The sequence below is a fragment of the Zophobas morio genome, unplaced genomic scaffold (assembly GCF_036711695.1).
Source record: "Zophobas morio isolate AGI-343-1 ecotype UQ-CSIRO unplaced genomic scaffold, CSIRO_AGI_Zmor_V1 ptg000011l, whole genome shotgun sequence".
NCBI classification, from domain to species: domain Eukaryota; kingdom Metazoa; phylum Arthropoda; class Insecta; order Coleoptera; family Tenebrionidae; genus Zophobas; species Zophobas morio.
The window spans coordinates 14,067,362-14,082,901 of record NW_026972116.1 but is presented as its reverse complement, the minus strand read 5'-3'; the positions used below and the strand labels follow the sequence as shown (position 1 = coordinate 14,082,901).

The 15,540-nt window shown below is 32.6% G+C and overlaps 1 protein-coding gene and 1 long non-coding RNA gene across 2 annotated transcripts in view; one reads left to right on the top strand and one right to left on the bottom strand.

Annotated features, from left to right (window-relative positions):
• Positions 1–934, top strand: part of LOC135127013 (uncharacterized) — a 48,470-nt gene extending 47,536 nt beyond the window's left edge. The window contains exon 3 of the long non-coding RNA XR_010280161.1: positions 830–934. This is a non-coding gene — a long non-coding RNA (uncharacterized LOC135127013). The remainder of the gene's footprint in view (positions 1–829) is intronic.
• LOC135127340 (uncharacterized) overlaps positions 1–15,540 on the bottom strand; it is a 126,755-nt gene that overhangs the window by 86,911 nt on the left and 24,304 nt on the right. The gene's annotated exons all lie outside the window — the stretch shown is intronic.

The window sequence follows — 15,540 nt, the reverse complement described above, 5'->3', positions numbered from 1 at the left end:
ACACCAAGTTCTTTAAAATAGGATAAAAATTTTTTGAATTTATCAATACATAATATACAAAAAAATATAGGGACTCGATTACAATACTTCCTTAGCTAACGCTCAGGAAGTAAAAAATGGAAACGAATCTCTTTATAAAATGAACTTTTATTGTTTTCTTTTCCTAAAAACCGCTCTCAAATTAAATTTAAATTCTTAGCAGTTTCTAGTGTAATTTAATAGCCATACGCACTGAAAGATATAAAATTTGCACTTAAACTTTTTATGATACTCATAATACAATGGCATAACTGATTTGATAAGATTTGTATTAAATATTTTCAACATTTGTCATTTCAAGGGTCGTTACCCACAATGTTGTTAAAATTATTCATTTTTTACTTCTGAACGTAAGCTAAAGTATTATAATACAATCATTTTAATGATTCCATTTCCGTCTCTCTATCTGTCTGTCTATCTGTCTGTCTGTCATCTGCCTATCTATCTGTTAGCAACTATAGAAATGATTATTTTGAAAACTACCTAGTACGTATTTTTAAAATGATCGTAAAGTGATAAAAAACACTAAGCAAATTTTGTTACTTCCAAAAAAAATTTTTAAATTACGACATATGAGAAAAAATTCTCAGTCAGTACTTTCGAGGCTGAAATCCTTTCTGATTTTTTTGGCCCATGGGGACATTAATGACTTTAAGACCATTTACACTAAAAATTTCGAAGCTACATCAAAGTAACTTTTCTTGAATAATGTGTATTAGAAAAAACATAAACACACACCCTTAATTTATTTGAAATAAACGAACCTTAATAAAAGAAATCTTTGTTTCAGATTCTGGGAGATCCATTCAACGAGGAACAAAACCCGGCGAACCACGAAGAGAGCGAAAAATAAAAACTGTCAAAATTTTCGTTGGAAATAAATACATACTCTATACTGTCTTTTTATTTTGTTAATATCAGATCATAAAGAAATGATGTCAGGTAGGCATCAATTAAAGCACAATAGGAGCATATTGAGAAGCTACAGTTCAAAAGATGGTATGTACATGTGTATTATTAGAACGGTGTGTGGTCTGGTCAATGGAATAGAAGCAAAAATTAATTCGTAAAAAATAATGCTAATAAGACATCAGGGAAAGCCGACCGAATAAAGTCTCTGACCTCAGGCACCTACATTCGAATTTTTTTCGCTTTTTTAGTGGATTGTAATAATTGTTTTAAAACACCACGCAACACTAATACGTTTAACGCAGTTCTACTATCCTGCAAAAGTTTTAAATCGTCTCTCCTTCATTTAGCCCCGTTACCATTTAATATCGTTTACTATTATTAAAAACTAAATCAATACCAAAATAAAGATTATTAAAAAGTCAAGGACAACGTTTCAGGCGCCTAAAGAAAACAAGGATTACGTAAAGTGGAGAGTGGATGGCATTCGTATTTGATTCGAACTTGGGGCTACAGGTTATAAGTTCAAGTAAATGTCACTGCTATTTCAGAAATTAAAGGGAATCCATGATCATGATTAAAAAGGATAAGTAAATCCCGCCTTTAGCACGAATGACGGTTTTCACAAAAGTCATGTTAAAGTTTTCCCTGAGACTAATCATAATTCTTAATAAAGACAGCGTTTTTCTCACAATCACATGTCTCCACACACATCCTTTCGATTTAGCAATTAATGTGTACATGTAGTTTAAGAATGTAAATAAGAGGACAATAGCATTCCTGGCAGCATTTTATAATCACCTAATTACACAAACAACATTTTTGTACTTCCCTACCATTTTTATAACAAAGCACACTAAATGCGTCTCAACTATGAGGAAATCCCTACGGAAATGACTAATAAGTAATTTTTCACGAATCGTTGCAGATTTTGCAACAGGAAATAAAAATATTGTGACCTTTAATGACCGAAGTTGAGTACGCGTTCTCTATCTGTTAGTGTTAAAAATCCGGTCAGTAGCCACATAGGGAGTAACCCCGATAAAAATCGTTGTCATCAATAAGTTTCGTTACGGGTCTTAACAACCTATTTTATTGGGCTCTATTTTACGAATCAGAAAGGTGTACAAAGAGTTTTTATGGTTGAGAGGGTATGTAACCAAGTCTGTGCATGTTGACGCTACACATAAAATGGGATTTTTTCCAACACCCGCTCATCTCCTCATTGATTATTCATGCATCCGAGTCGAACAGTTCAAGAGACAGTCGGAGTTTATGAAGAGAATTCCCTTGTACATGGAGTATCTCCAATAATAATAATCTTTAATAAATAAATAGAAGAAGATAATATTAAACATCGCAATATTGTGGAAACGGCAAAATAAAAATGAATACATCCAGTAAATATGAAATATAATCTTGAGCGTGGCAATGTTTACTATTACTGCATGAGACTAAAATGATTATTTTAACGCCGAGTATGAAATTTATGCCCGAGCGAAGCGAGAGAGTAAAGAGCACTTCAGATTACTTAAACAAAAATGGTCTCATGTTATTACAGACAGACAGAACTTCGTTTTCCTCTGAAGTAGAGTCCAACAAATTCAATATTTCGGCAGCACTTCTCGAACATATCTCACTTCTTTGAAAAACTTCTATACATAAGGTAGTTTACGGTTGGGAAGTAAAAGTATTAATATTTGCATTTTTTAGATTCTTGTAGAGTTTATTTGTCTGAATTCATTAATATTTTCTCACTCTGTTGACTTTATATTTATTATTTGGTCTGGCACGGAGTACGGAGAAATCGGGTGATCGGTCAAACAATTGCTCCAAAAATATTAATGATATTATTGAATGAAATGATAAAGGGCAAGGCTGTGCTTATTTCTAGTGAATTTTCGCCATGGAAAATGTTCCGAACATTTCAGCAAGGACACGTATGCCAAGTCCGACACACGCAGTACACGTGCAATACTAACATTAACTAATATGTATATACAGTACCAGTCACAACACGGCCTAAACTGGTATAAAATGTGCTGGTGGAATTTAGATTTTTAGCAAAAATCTGAATGCCTAGAGTAAAGAATCAAGGCGGATTCATAAACCTCAATTACAAAAGTATGTTATTTTATAAAATTTCAATAGCATAATAATAATAATAATAATAATAATAATATTTATTTACAACTTAATAAATCATGTACATTGTTATGTAAATGACTTACAGTTACGTCAATAAACAAGAAATTTAGACATTAACAGTAACAATACTATTGTATCAAACAGAAATAGTAACAACAAACACAAATGAACAAGAAAGCTTTACTAAGCAGCAAGAAAATCGCTTATACAATAACAATTTAATCCCAGCAGGTACGATTTAACTTTAGCTTTAAACTTTAAAATATTATTTACCTCTTTTATATCAGTCGGTAATTTATTAAACATTCTACAAGAATTATATTGAAGACCTTTCTGGAAATATGTCGTATTATGTTGTCTAGGTAGCAAGTGGTCCTTGTGTCGAGTATTATAGGTGTATGAGTTTCTACTACCTTGTAAAACTTGTACGTTTTGGAAAGCATAGCAAACAACATTATAAATATACAGACTTGGTAATGTTAAAATCCTAAGTTCTTTGAAGGCTTTCCTGCAAGACTCCCTTCTTTTCAAACCAGTAATAATTCTAATGGCCCATTTTTGAATAACAAAGGCCCTTTGGGCTTTAGAAGAAAGACCCCAGTGCACGATTCCGTATTGCAAAATACTTTGAAAGCACCCGAAATAGAATATCATAACCGTATTCAAATTGCATTGTCGCACTAGGTTACGCAAAGCATAACAAACAGTTGCTAATCTTTTGCATAGATTTTCTAAATAATACGTCCACGTCATTTGACTGTCTAGTGTCAATCCTAGTAATTTTACAGTCTGTGAGAGCTTCATATTTTGATTATTGAGCAATACATCATCGTTAAAGTTGGATTTTCCATTGAAAAAGGTGATAAGCGATGTTTTGTCTTCATTTATACATAACTTATTAGTATCAACCCACTCACACAAATTTGAATAAATTATCTTTACTTTTTCTTCAGCGTCAGCACCTGTAAGTACAAAGTTAGTGTCATCTGCGTAAGACATTTGCATTACGTTACATTTTTTTCTTAAGTAAGATGGCAAATCATTCACATAGATGATAAATAAAGTCGGGCCCAAAATGGACCCTTGCGGAACCCCGATATCAATGGATGTAGCTTCAGAAGATGTGCCATTTACTATTACTTTTTGTGTTCTGTTGTTAAGGTAATATGCAACCCACTCATATGCTTTACCTCTAATACCATAACGTTGTAATTTTTGTAATAAAATTGAGTGGTGGACGCAATCAAAGGCCTTGGTAAAATCAATAAAAAGTCCTAAAGTTGTTATTTTTTTATCAACATGACAATAAACGTTGGCTAGATAATCAGCGAGGGCACTATCCAAACCACGACCTTTGGTGAAGCCGTGCTGTGCTTTGTCTAATATTTTATGTTTCATTAAAAAATCAATTAAATATTTATTTACTATATTTTCAAATATTTTTGAGATACTTGATAATAGACTGATAGGTCTATAGTTTTCAACCGATTTACAATCACCTTTTTTAAATAGAGGTTTTACCAAAGCTTTTTTGAGACCTGTCGGAAAGTGTCCCTGTTCCAAAGATAAATTAATGACGTGACAAAGTGGTTCCGCTATTAGACATGCCACCTTTTTCAATAGATTGTTAGAGATGCTGTCTTCACCACATGCATTACTATTTTTTAGTTTAGAAATTAAACTTATAATTTCTGGTGGTGACACAGGCAAAAAATAAACAGAATCTCTTACTGACTCAATATTTATAGCAGGGTCAAATCTCATATTTATATGATTATTTAGTGATTTAACTGTTTGATTTGCAATTTGTGAAAAATATTTATTGAAACGATTAGCAGATTCTTTATCACTAAGTCTGATGCCATTTTCATAGATTTCAATTTTAGAGCTTTCGTTTTTGTCTTCAGTATATTCCTTAACCAGGGACCACATTATTTTATTTTTATTAGAGCTGTTGTTTACTCGATATTCGTTATATGTCTGTTTACTTTTTGTGATAAGATCCTGGTACTCTTGGTTGATTTTTTTGTAGCTGTCCTTAAAGACTGGATACTGCCTACTTAAATCAGCAAGAAGTGATACTCTACGTTTAAATTCAAGAATTTCAGAACTTAACCATTTATTGTTTGGTTGATATGGTTTTTTACTAATCCGTTTATAAGGAAAAGCTATTTCAAAGTGTTTATCAAGTAATGACATGAATTTGTTAAAAGAGTTTTCAGCATTTAGTTCTGTTAAAATTGGTAACCATTCTTCTGCTTTAAGGCGTTCTTGAAATGTTTGAATATTGTTCTTAGAAAAATTTCTAACCAGTTTATAAGTGAAGGTCACCTCTTTTGAATCAGTGAACTCCAAATCAATTTGCTGTGCTTTATGATCTGATACACACCAATCTCGTACATATGAATTATAAGTTTTACCGTTACCCAAGGAGATCCTAACATAAATATTATCGACGCAAGTCTCACTATATTGCATACACCTAGTACCGTCAAAAATTGTAGGTATAATGTTGAAGGTATTAAGCAGGCTTAGAAGATCATTTTTCTGACTGGAGTTTTCAAAAAGGTCTACATTGAAATCGCCTGCTAGGATTATATTCTTTTTGATTGAAACAGTACCTAAAACCTCGTATAAAAAATTAAGAAAACTAATAAATTCGCCTTTAGGCGGTCTGTATAGAACTACTACTACTAGACTATATTGCAAAAGTTCTATGGCGCAACATTCAACAGTATTTGTAATTGATCGCATTTGAAATAAAGGTAAATTCCTGACAGGAACGCCCGATTTAACAAAAATCGCACTACCGCCATGCTTCTGTTTTTCTCTACAAAAACTAGCCGACAGTTTATAGTTACTTAATTTAATACAGTTTAGCTGCTCTTGCGATTGCCAGTGCTCTGTCACTAACAATATAAGAGGTTGCACTTCTGACAGAATAACATCTAACTTGTTTAGTTTATTATAAAGGCACTGCATATTTTGAGGTATAATTGAAGACACCCTCACACTTACATTGACGTCGGTATTTTCGTTGACCTTTTCGTTAAATATTGGAGATGTTACGTTGTTTCTTTCCTCATTTACCATGTAACATTTTGAAGTGAGGTCATCAAATTGTTGGTGGGGATGATCAGACAAATTTTGCTTAGCGTTTTACAGTCTACACGATAATACAAACAAAATTTGATAAGGATCTAGCAGTTTCAGAAATTATGTGTCCAAGAAAAACCTACACAGACGACAGATGACAGACAACAGACAGACAGACAGACGGAAACGGGGAATTTTTTCACACTTTTGGCGTCCTGAAACGTGTAGGAAACATCAGTGTCTGGCACGAATTTTTACCATTTTTAATAACATTTATGTACCATGTAATTTTGAAGGGGAATGGATAGTCAAATTTTGATTAACGATCAATAAAACTGATTATAACCTCAAAACATGTGATAAATTTCAGAGCAATTGATTCAGTAATTTCTAAGATAAATTGTAAAATGTTGTAAAATTATAATTTTTTTGCAAAAATCTACACACACAGGGTAAAAATATGGATGTAATGACAAATATATATGTAACAAATAGTACATAATTTCAGAGGCTTTCACGGTCGGAATCAATACATGATCGTTTTCCGGGTTAGAACCCGTTGTTAATTGAGTTTTTGGGCTCAAGTGTGCCAAATGTAACAAATAGTATAGATGCACAATATTTTACACATTTTAGAGAGATATTAGTGAGATTTGACATTTTAGAGAGGATGTACTTCAAAAAATTTTGGGATAACGTCATCAAGTTTGTGGAAGGAATAAACAGATAAATTTTGATTGACGATTTACGATGTCTACGATAACCTTACAATATACGAGATTTCAGAACAGTTGACTATAGTTTTTTCTAAGATAAATTTGCAAACTTTTTTGTACAATTTTGATTTTTTTTCAAAAAAAAAAACTCTAGACATTTAGGTATAGCAATATAAGACTTATAATATCGAAGACTCTCGCTTGTAAAATTTTAAGAAGACGTCATCAAATTATTGGTGGGGTATGAACAAAAAATTTTAGTTAGCGTGTAACCATCTAAACGGTAGTGTTATTTGGCCAACAGAGAGATGATAGAGGACAGATGACCGACAAACGGAAACGGGAAAGCGACGTTCTTGTACTGTACGAACCATAAAAGCGTTGAGAACAGGTGAAATTAGCCAGTCCTGAAATGGCATTTATGAAACACATTACAAAATGTTTGTGAAGTGGTGTTTAAACAGATGTTAAAAATTACTCAGAAAATTTTCGTCTCCATTGTTACTTTGGTATTCACGAAACAACAAACTGCAAACCGCAGACAACATTCTAATGGGTGGTGAACACGTTTCACCTATATTTAACATGAGTAATTCCATAAATTGCATTAAGAAATGTAAATATAAAAAACCTGTAAATGCATGTCATGTCCAATGAAATTTTACTGTTATTGTTTTTGATCTTTAGGGATAAAATATGCTACTTTATTTCCTCTTCAGACAGTAAAATAGTTATTTATGTACCAAGGGCACAAAGAAGATGTTTATATTCGAGGGCAACGTTTACAAAATCGAGGGCCTCTGGCCCGAGATTTTGTAAGTTGCCCGAGATTTATAAACATCAAGTTGTGCCCGTGGTGCATACAAACTTTTATTTTTCACGAGAAAATCTTAAAAAGACATTAATTTATATAATTAATTCGTAAAAAAAAATTACGTGGCGTTGATTTTGTTGTCAAGGAGATTCTATGTTTATTGCAAACACGACGTCTATTCACGGTGTCAACACGTATATTTTCGACCGCGAAAATGAATGAGGAAAAGTGTGAAATTCCAGAAAACATTGCGAAGAAAGTGCAAAAAACCAATGAAAATGTGTTACCTGGAACATCAGGATCCATATATGAAAAAGAATACAAAATTTTCCTTAAATGGAAGATTAAAAATTTTGTAAATCGTATCAGCGAGACAGTTATGATGGCTTACTTCTAAGAATTGGTGAGTTATTTAGTTTATAAAATAATTATTTAACTGTGTTCTTCATTTTTAGTCAGAAAAACATTCACCCAGTTCGTTATGGTGAAAATACTCGATGGTCAAGACAACTTTAAGAGTAAACGACAACATAGACATTTCTAATTATCATCGTTTGACATATTTTTGTAAAAAACCCAAAAGGTTATGTGGGAAAAAAACGAGTTTTGACTGGCGAACAAGTCATGCAATTTCTAAAAGACGCTTCCGGCAACAGATATTTACATCAGAAGGTAAACTAAGTTATTTTTTGATGATTGTAAATATTTAAATACGAATGTTTTATGCATTAAAGGTAGTTGGAGAATGAGTGAACATAATTCTAGATTTTTATTCGGTGCTAGCAGAATGGAAGCAGAGGCAGAAATAATTCCAATAGAGGAACCTGCAAAAGGTTTAAGTTTACCTGAAAAGTTTGGTATGAATAGCAAGTTTGTAAATTGTAATTTGTATCTCCGTTATTAAATAAATTGTCAAAAAATAAAAAAGTAGTTAAAAATAAACAATACATTTTTCTATTTTTGTTTAATTCGGTTTAGCAAAATAGGGCATAATGAGAGGGCATAATAACTCTTTATGCCCGCTCATTGTGCCCCGGATGTAAGATGCCGCTTTACGTTTGTCAAATCATGGATATAAAACAAACATTATATACGAGTGAAAAATAAACGAGCTTTAGAGCAAAAAACACATTTTCAAAGCCTTTTTACTTCTCGAGCGTAAGCTAAGGTAGGATAGTAATCGAATCCATCGGATGAATGGCTACTTTTATATTTTCTCGACGTTTCATGACCCCTAGAGTACGAAAAAAGTAGTCTCCGGTTTCCGTCTGTCTGTCTGTCTGTCTGTCTGCCTGTCTGGTGTTTGTATCCATTTTTATTGACCCGTAATCTCCAAAACTTATGCATAGATCGTTGTCAAATTTTGTAGGTATATTAGAAATATCATGTAGATGGTTAAATGCCACCCAAAATTTTGCTACTCATCCCCACCAACAATTTGATAACGTCATTTCAAAGAATTTTATGTTTATTTGATTTAACTATTATACAATAATGTATGTGAAACCTTCTCGGGGGTCTCAACTACCTTTTCTAAAAATGTAAAACCTTCTCAGGGACACCAAATGTCTTTTTTTAAGAATGTGAAACTTTCTTGGAGGTTCCAACCGTCTTTTTTAAAAATATAAAACCATCTCGAGAGCCCTAAATGTCTTTTTTTTAATGTGAAACCTTCTAGGGGGTCCCACCTGTTTTTCTTTTAATATAAAATTTCTCGGGGACACCAAATCTATATTTTTAAGAATGTGAAACCTTCTCGGGGGTCCCAATTGTCTTTTTTAAAAATGGAAAACTTTCTCGGGAGGCCCAAATTTCTTTTTTTAATGTGAAATCTTCTCGGGGGTACCAACTGTCCTTTTTTAAAGAAACCATCTCGGCGGCCTCCAGTGTCTTTTTTTAAGAATGTTAAATCTTTTTGGACCTTCCAACTGGCTTTTTTGAGAAGGTGAAACTTTCGTTTTTTCTATCACACTGTGACTAGTACCTTCTATATTGTTTTCACCCCATAGAGGTTATCACGAAAATGTAAAATCCTGCAAAATCAAATTTTATAATTTTCACAGAAGCGAGAGAAGTTCTGTCGAAATATTTTTCGATCAATTTTTAATCTAGTGAAGAAACTTTTGAGGTCATTAAAAATAAAATATAAAAATCGACATCTTTCAATTAATTTAATGTACGATATTTAAAAACTGAAACAATTGCATTTAATAAATATAAAGATTGGTTCTCATGTTATGAGCCAGAACTTCCCTCTCTCCCAAAGTACAATCAAAGAAGTCAATTAAAAATAAATAAATAAATAAATAAATAAATAATTAAATAAATAAATAAATACCAGTCCCAGTGTCAGAAAAAAAAGTGACCCATGACAATGACGATCTAACCGCTGAGACAACGAAATGTGGATGTTGAATGTTTCTCTTATATTAGTATGAAATGTCTTTTTGCGAAAATATGGATAGCTAGGGTAAAATTCAACGCGGATTCATAAACCACAAGTAATGGAGTACGTTATTTTATAGGATCTAGTAGTTCAGATCTTTCTCAAAGTGGCCATAGTTAGTATTATACTGAAAATATGCGATAAATGAAGTCGACGCCACAGAAGTTAGGGTTTTACATATTATGAGGTGAGGGCTAATATGTTTTGATACCTATTAGTACCATCATCAGAGTTGATAATTTAAGAAAGTGATTAATTTTGTACTTCGGGTAAGTGAAGTAAGGTAACAAAACTCTAACTTCTGTGGTGTCGACTTAATTTGTCAATTATTTTATAAAATTTAAATAACATTTGCCTTGCAATATTTTGAGGTAACGCTATCAAAATGTTGGTGGATATGATTAAACAAATTGTGGTTAGCGTTTTACCACATACACGATTTCCCTAAAGTACCTATAAAATTTGACGACAGTTTAGTAGTTTTCGAGATTATCTGTCTAATGTAAATCGACACAGGTGACAGACGACAAACAGACAGGCGAAAACAACAATTTTTTAAATACTCTTGGGGTTATAAAACGTCTAGAGAACATAAAAATAACCCATGATATACCCTATTACACTACTTCTTAGTTACGTTAGGAAATAACTATAATATAATGAATAATTAATAATAAGTAACAAAGAATTGTAGAAATTTTGGTCATCTAATAGTCTAAGAGGAACAGATCTCCACTTTATGACAATTAGTATGTTGATAATGGTTTATGAATATTTGAAAGTCTATTGATGTTTATGCAAAAACAAAACACCCCGAATTATCAAAAAAGCTCATATTTATGACAGAATCTTTGTTTTATCGAATCTAGTGGTGTTAGCACAAGGTTTTATTAGCCCTTGGCAAAACCTATCATGCTTTGAAATCTCTTTAAATTTCAGTTTGGCACTAAAAGATCTGAAAACTACATACTTATAAAGTGCAAAATAGATTTGTTTAATTTTGACCTAACAAAGATCATTCTGAAAATCTTGCGCCCATTAACTCTAACCACTGGTACATTTTTTCTGAGTATCGAGTAAATTATAAATATAGACTGCTTTAATTTTTAAGAAACACTGTGTTGGAGTTAGTACGCATAAAATTTTTGAGATAATTCTAAACAGCAGCTAATCGCTGATCGCTTAATAAATCGGGATGATGCTATTTTGTCGCCATAAAATAGCATGGTGTTGTTCCATTGGTAGAAAAACGTATTCGGTAAGTTCGATATTTGGAATTTAGGAATCTGGTAAATTTACAAGATCGAAATCTCCTAAATCCAGAGAGCTTCAAATCAAAGACTTGTTTGTATGAATCATTTTGTAAAATTTCATTAACGCATCTATATATGTATTATAACTGATTGCTATAACGCTGTATTTCTTGATTCCTTCCGCTTTAAGTTTTGATTGTTCCTTAAACACATAAGAGCTCTGCGCTTGAGCTGGGATTCACCCTGAGGGCCGATTTCTCTTAATCTTCTTGATTATAATTTGGGTCTTTGTGTGGTTTCACGCGCAAGTGGGTGGGACGCGATCAACCTTTCGTGCAAAATGTGTATGATTATAGATATTGCGGATGCCTGGGGTTCGGTGGCAATCGGAACACATTTCAATTCGACGGACCCGTTCGTAAATAAGCGAGCTGTTGACGCCTACCGCTTCGGTTCGGTTTTTCGGAAGCCCCCTATATTTTATTTCAATAGGCTGTCACTTATTCAAATTAACAAGAATGCTCGAATTAAGGCGAATTAAAGAAGAACCGGTGGGAAGGATCCTCAAGCGTCGTTAATTGGACGACATAAAACAAAAATTACGACAGACATAATAATTATTTTAATTAAAATTGGAGGTGAGGGCCAGGCATGCCATTGGGCGGTAAAACACGACGGCTTGCGCCTTCAAGAGTAGTTTGCAATTTGCATTCCGACGTTGTTGTATGGATTATGCTAAAGGAAAACCTGTCGGGTTGCACCAGAAGCTGGATCCGCCTCACATGACTGACTGATATTCCATACAATTTATTGCCGACATGGTCACCGCTCGCTGGATTGGCGAACTCGATATTACATATTGAAACGGCTTTTTAATATGCAGAAATGTCAACGTAATTCTCGCCGGCGATAAAATTCGACTTTAATGCTGTTAACTGTTAACAGATAAACGACAAATGTAATCCTCAGATGCAACTGAGCCGCTCGGATGACAACATATACTATACGATTTACCACCACGAAAGCGCACCTAAATCTGTATAAATTTCAATATTTATGTTTCGTTTAATAATAAAGCTGACTCTTAATTCATTTTAAATAGCTTCGGTGATTTCCTTACTAATCTAATTTAATTAGCGGACAACACTAGTCACTGCTTGTAATTTATTAACTCACTTTTAACAGGCGTTCCACATGAACCCGCTCTCAAACCTCTACTTTTCCCACCTATTATTTAATTTAATTAAGCTACTCTTAAACTGTTGTCTGAGAGTAAATTAAAGCCTTGGACAAAATCACACTTGGATCACGTTGCAGTTTAATCAAAAACGGCGCATTTATATATTTACATACATATAATCATCACTTCAATTTTCACCGCATTGTTAAAAATTTGGTATTGCACGTGACAGTGATCGATCATTTAAGAGACAAATGTAAAGTGTTTTTGCTAACGTCACAGATTATTTTAATGCAGTTCTAAAACGTTTTTCCAGTTTAGCACTGGAATTTTATTAAGTCATACAAGCACACTTGAACTTGAAAAAATCCACTTAATCGAATAATTTAATGTTTAAATTTGTCTATGGTTTGTTGTAATCAGTTCATTCTAAGTACTTGGAATCAATACTTCGCTCGCGTATTTGCGAGTTCAGAGATCAACCTAGTATAGACGATAGTGACTCTGGCACCGATCATATGTGATATGTCATATTATTGTGTGACAATCGCATTCCATGTTAAAAGTATTGACAACGAACTGAAAAGTTCTTGTTGTTTGTTTTCTTGCTTTCTTTTTCCTTCATTAATAAATAAATCGATCAGCGTCTAACACATTTGAACATTTTTTGTACTTTGATTTTTTCTATTAAAATATATCAGATTTCGTTTTTGTCTCCTTTTTTAGAGTCTCTCAACTTTTGACGTTCCCGTCTTAATTTCCAATCTACTAGCATTATCAATTGTGTGCCGACCTACGGACCACTAAAATTGATCAACTTTTTTTTAGTACTACAACATTTCAAATTTAATTCGATTTATCCATCTAACAAATAATTTTTGTTGACATTTCGAGTTGAATCTCATTTCAGTATTCAGTAATTCGTAAAATGATACTTTGTAAATTAGATTCACTCGTTAGCCCATTAGTGAACAGTATTGTTACTTTTTTAACGAGTAATCGAGCAAAACACCGTCCCTATTGTTTCTCCTGCGCAATTTCCGTGAAAACTGCCTTCAATTTCTTCTGTTATCTTAGTTTTGTTCTATCTCTTCTTATTATTGGTTTAACTTTTCGTAAATGGTCCAGAATTTTCATTTCATTATTTATATTCACATATTTTTGCATGCATTTATTTAGTAATTTCTCATTTTACTGTTACATGTGTAAATAATTAGGTGCATTTGTTTATTGCTCTTTCTCTTTACAATAATTTGTGTTTGTTGACTTGGGTAAATACAAATAAATATTATCATTAGGTAGAAATCTACGAACATACCTAGTGTCCCAAAAATCTGTTATCATTTCCAGTGGGCAACTGAAAAACTTCATGAGACCAATATATTTTATCTGTACTAGACATTTTATTAAAAATTACATACCATAATTCAGATTTGACAGATAACTGACATTTGTTACAGTGGAACGATTTTCATGTTTCTACGTGCCTTTTGTACCCACGTACGATTTTTTACCTGTTTTCTCGAACAAATATTCTACTTGGCTTGAAGGTATGGCTCCCAACTAAGACTGTCAAAGTAGCTAAATTTATTTTAAAATAGAAATCTTAAATTTCCGAAATAAACAAAAAGTATAAAAAGTTTGTTTTGTAAGGTCATTGTTTCATTGCCCTTGACTTAAATTCGTTTGACAATAATAGACTTAATAAAACTATTTAAAAGGTACTTATAATAAAAACTTACATTTTCGTATTCGACGACGACCGAAATATCATCAAGATAATTAGGTATATTAAGTTTAAAATAGCTTAAAACAGTTTGTTCTAATTGTGGTAAATGTCATTATAGTCTCTTGATCTTCGTTTCAACACGAACTGACAAACTGCCATAAATTGCTTGTCGGTGTTTTCAGACAAAATTTCTGCTCCTGTCGAGTTCACGCAGTTTCTTTCTCACGGTGTCTATATACCACATCAAGAAGTAAGTGGCAGGTCCGTCGAGGAACGAATTTAGTGCACAACGTTGAACCTTGAAGTTAAGCTTTCTTTACTACCGGGTGTACTGCATATCACATTAATAATCCTGTATATTTAATTTATATTTGGGAGTAGTTGTCCAAAAATTGTATAACACCTTTTATATCACATCCTTCGTTCCATTATTATACAGGTCATAAAAAAATTCTAGCGTCAATTTGACGTTTACTGAAAAAAACAATATATCGATTTAGTTAGATTCAAAAAATTGGTCCAAAGTTAGTTTGGCAGAACTTTCCTTGCCCCTGAAATACAAAACGAAGCGTGCTAGGCGTACGTTCCAAATGAGTTTTCACTTAATAAAATTTTGTGATGACGTCATCAACATTTTTGTAAAGTCATTCTCGATTTAAACAAAAAAATAAATTAATTAACTCATTCATTAATTTTTATGAGTCATCCTATATAAAAAATTGAAATTTTTAGACTCATCATATTTTGCACATTTTGAGATGACGTCATCAGTTTTTTGGGAGGGAGTAAACGAATAAATTTTGCTTAACAATTTGCCATGATTACGATAACCTTCAAATATTTACAAGATTTCAGAATAATCGGTTTTGGAGTTTCAAAGTTATATGTATTGCAAAATATTATTATTCAGTTTTGAATTTTTTCTAAAAATTCTAGATGTCTAGGGTAAAATTCGACACGGATTCACACACCATAAGTGCAGCAGTATCTTATTTTATAGAATTTAAAAAAACTTTAACATATATTTTGAAAATGACGTCATCCCATTGGTGGTGGGGATAATTATCCAAATTTTAGTCAGCGAATAACCATCTACATGATATTCCTAATATACATACAAAATGTGACAATCGTTTCAGCAGATTCGGAGATTACTTGGATTAAATGGATACAGACACCAGACAGACACACAGACAAGCAGACAGCCAGA